The following is a 4,348-nucleotide window of genomic DNA, read 5'->3' as shown; positions in this document are numbered from 1 at the left end:
GGCACAGAACACTGCAAGGCTTCTGAAACCGAGACTCCACGAGGGGTGGCACAGGGTGCATATTTTCACCAATGAATAAAGAGCCAAACAGATTTTTGAAAAGAAATTTGGATAATTTGACCATTTGAAGAACCACGTCGGGCAGATTTTAATGGCATTTTAAGCCTTCGAAAATAAGGCTCCTTAATGTAAATGCTGACAGACCCTTAACTATAGCAAGACATCCATCGACACAGTAATAGCTTTAAGAGGGAGAGTAAGACACCTATTTACATTTTGAGTACAAGCCTATTCCCTAAACACATTGGTGCTGGAATCAGATAAAAGACCAAGAGGCAGCCTTGGCCTGATTGACAGATGTCACAGTGGCAGGAGGATGAACAGAGATCAATCTCTAAAACCGCTATTAGTGATTGTTCCCCATTTAGAAATCAAATGTTGTTATGACCGAATTATACTTCCTGTCTGAGAAGGCCATTTCAGCTTTATACTTGCACACACAGACCCGGAACGGGAGATGTGAAATATTGGCCTATGGTTCCCAGCCAGAGATCCACAGGGATCCGTCACCAGGGATGCTGTCGGTCCATGTGCTAGGCCTGCCCGATCTCCAGCCTGACACAAAGGAGCTGTGAACAAACGTTGTTTGAAAGACGACATGGGAAGAAAGGAGCAGGAGAGGGCACCGCCTGCAAAGAACCGCATTCCCTGCTTTTTCTGTGTTAGCTCCAGGTCCTAAGGAGATAGCAAGCCCCCAGACTCCGCTCTCTGAGAGCCAATTCACAGCTGAGTGGGCTCTCTCGACTCCAGCTTGGGAAACTGAGTCCCCAGAGTGGTGGAGTGCTGCTCACAGAGTCGCCAGCCAGAAAGAAAGGAGCCCAACAGGCACCGGGGACCCAGGCTCCCATCTACCCAGACCGCGCCGTCTCGGGCACCCAGCCCTCCAGACCCTGAGCCATATCCCGGCTCGGCAATGCCAGCCTGAGTTCCGCCTCTGTCTTGAGAAGTGCCATCCTGAATCCCAAATGTGCCAGCCTTATTACCATTATCAACAGACTTCTTAATGAAGCTGCCAATACTGTCGATAGCATCTTTAATGACACTTCATAAAGAAAAAGAATTCTACAACCCCCTCTCACATCACCATTTGGTTCCTTTGCTTTATGGCAGACTCAAAATGTCCCCTGAATAAAGACAATGACAGTAATATTAGTAATAAAATAGTAGAAGCTAGTGTGTTTACTGAATTCTAATCCCTGGTCAGGTGCTATCACAGGTGAGGGGGAATAACTGACCCAAAGAAGTATGGAGGGAAGGGACGGCCAGCCGGACACGCTTCCTGGGCTCACTAGCCGAGGCCTCCCCCGCGCGGTGTTGCATGCTGGTTTGGTTACCCCGTGCTGGTGCTGGCCCTGTGTCAGACAATGCACACACCATTTCTCCAATCCCAGGTATGAACCTCTGACTGAGGCACTAGTATCCCCATTTCTGGAGAAATGGAGAAACAAATAAAAATAATAAGAAAGATAATAATAATAAGGCTCAGGAGATCAAGGCTGCACGTCCAAGGTCCGCCAGCTAGTGGACAGTGGGCAGAATCAGCACCAGAGCCCACATCATTCCATTTCCTAAGGCTTGTTGCTGCCCTGAGGACACCAAGGGCTCCACGGCCGAACTTCTCTAATACCAGATAGATGGGGCCAAGGGTGTCCCAGGAGGTGACACAGGTGGAGAAGCAGAGAAAAGATTTCTCTCCCGACTCCGAAAGAAACACCCATAGCGCCTTCCCACCTGAAATCTGACAAGTGTGTCATGGAGAAACCATAACACAGATGGCCTTTATGACCTCTACTGATCTTTTTATTGCCTTAAGATGGAACAGAGTTTATGGGATAACCATCTTTATCAAACTGGCTCTTCTAAGAAGAAAAGATATCTCAGAGTTTAAGCAGGAACACAATTTCTAAATGGCCGACAGCTTTATGTCCCTAACTTTTCAGGATGAGACATCTACCACCGTCACCAGCATTCTAAGAGGAGGGGAGACAAAGCTTTAGTGGGTGGTTAGCCTGGGGCTGTCTGTGAGAGGGGCAGGGGCTTTGAAGAGCAGTCGGTACACGGGTGGGGACCAGCTTTGCTGTCCACCAGCCACGTGATCTGCAAATAAGCCCAGCCCAGTCTCCTTACAGGTGGATCAGAGATGGGAGAATGACATAGGATGTCCAGAATTCTTGGGGACGGCTTGTCATTGGGGGTAACTGGGTGGGCTCTGGGACCGGCAGCCCGGTTCACCTCTATGCAGGCTGAGAGGCAATGAAAAATTACTTCATCTCCCTTGGCTTCCTTATCTATACCATAAAGACAAGAGTAGACTACCTCCGGGCTGTGAGGATAAGATGTAGGAACACACTCCGAGATCTTAACACAGAGTCATAACACAGGTCATAACACAGGTGATTGCTGACAGGATCTTCTCGGTTTTGTACTGTTGGCCTTGCTTTGGCTCATATATTTAGTTTATTCCATAACTCTCCCATCCGATTCTAATGCAGAGAGGTTCTGTTTGCAAAACCAGGTACAGCTGATTCTTGAGCAAGAGGGGTTCGAACTGCACAGTCCACTTACATGTGGATTTTTTACAACGACAGTACTCTAAATGAGTTTTCTCTCCCTTATGATTTTCTTTTCTTTCTTTTTTTTTTTTTTAATTGAAGTTTAGTTCGCCAACATAGGGTACATCATTAGTTTTTGGAGTAGTGTTCGATGATTCATTAGTTGCTTATAACACCCAGTGCTCAACACATCACAAGCCCTCCTCAGTGCTCATCACCCAGTGACCCCATCACCCCTACCCACCTCCCTTTCCACAATCGTCAGTTTGTTTCCCAGAGTCAAGAGTCTCTCATGGTTTGTCTCCATCTCTGATTTCTTCCCATTCACTTTTCCCTCCCTTCCCCTATGATCCTCTGCAGTATTTCTTATCTTTATGATTTTCTTAATAATGTTTTCTTTTATTATAAGGAAACAGTATATAATGCATATAATAAGAAAAATATGTGTTAATCAACTTTATGTTATTGGTAAGACTTCTGGTCAACGTAAGCTTGTACTGGCTAAGACTGGAGGGAGTTAAAAGTTACACACGCATTTTCGAACAAGCAGAGAAAGGGCATGCCTGACCCCTGCATCATGTAGATGTGTGTATGAAAATTACTAAGGCTCAGAAGGAGCCACTGCACTTGAAATCCAATGAAGACTCTCTTCTATCAGCCCACCACCATACTGCACCATTTCCTCTGACACTGCTTGATCCACTAACTGATGCCTAGAAGGATCAGGTATCATTGCCCTTCCTCAACAGATCCCACGTAAAAATGTCTTTAAAGATTACATTTTGGGGGCGCCTGGCTGGCTCAGTTGGCTAAGAGTCTGCTTTTGGCTCAGGACATGACGTCAGGGTCCTGGGATTGAGTCCCACATCTGGCTCCTTGTTCAGCAGGGAGCCTGCTTCTCCCTCACCCTCCGCCGCCCACACCCCCATCCCCCGCCATCACTCAGGCTCTCTCTTTCTCTCAAATAAATAAAACCTTTTTTAAAAAATTCATTTTTCTCTGGTCTCATCATAGAAGTGCCAATGACCCTCCTACGATTTAGTGGTGGAAACACAGTGTTTTAAAACCACAGAGCAAACCTGTAAACATAAGAGCTCACTTACGTTTCTTGCGGCTAAACAGATCTCTACATCGGTTCCTCTCAAAGGTTAAGAGGGAAAGCATTTGGTACAGAAGCTTTTAATACAAGGAAAGATGAAAAAGAAGGAAAAACAGAGCCCGAGTGAGAAGGAAAGTTGGGGCCCACTGATGCACCTCTCTCTTTGGAATCTTTTCCTTCCTACTTCCTGGTGTTCCCGTTTATCTTGTGACCCTCAGTGGTCACTTTAAAGTTCTCTGAAAGCAGCACAATGGCCTTCACAGAGGCACCATCTGTCAGGCCTCACCCTGGGGCCATGCGTCTGCACAGAGCTCAGGAAGGCAAGGAAGGTTCACCGCTCTGTCTTGCAGATGCCCAGATTAGAGCTCGGAGAAGGTGGTGACGGCCTCCAGGCCCCATGGCTCCAGCACCAAAAGCTGGCGCTCAAACCATGCATGCTTCTAAGGCCACACTGTGAAGTCACACTGTCTAGGTCACAGACATCACTTCACAAATCTAAACCACAAGACCATGACGTTAAGCGTAACCCACAGACACCGAGACACAAAAACCTACAACAGCATCTCACCACAGACACAGGGCAGAAGGGGAACAAGAAAACAACCGAAGAGCCAGCATCAGCCTTCTCACGGTTGGG

Source organism: Mustela erminea, chromosome 5, assembly GCF_009829155.1.
Source record: "Mustela erminea isolate mMusErm1 chromosome 5, mMusErm1.Pri, whole genome shotgun sequence".
In the NCBI taxonomy this organism is placed as follows: Eukaryota; Metazoa; Chordata; class Mammalia; order Carnivora; family Mustelidae; genus Mustela; species Mustela erminea.
Note: the sequence above shows the minus strand (reverse complement) of the source record.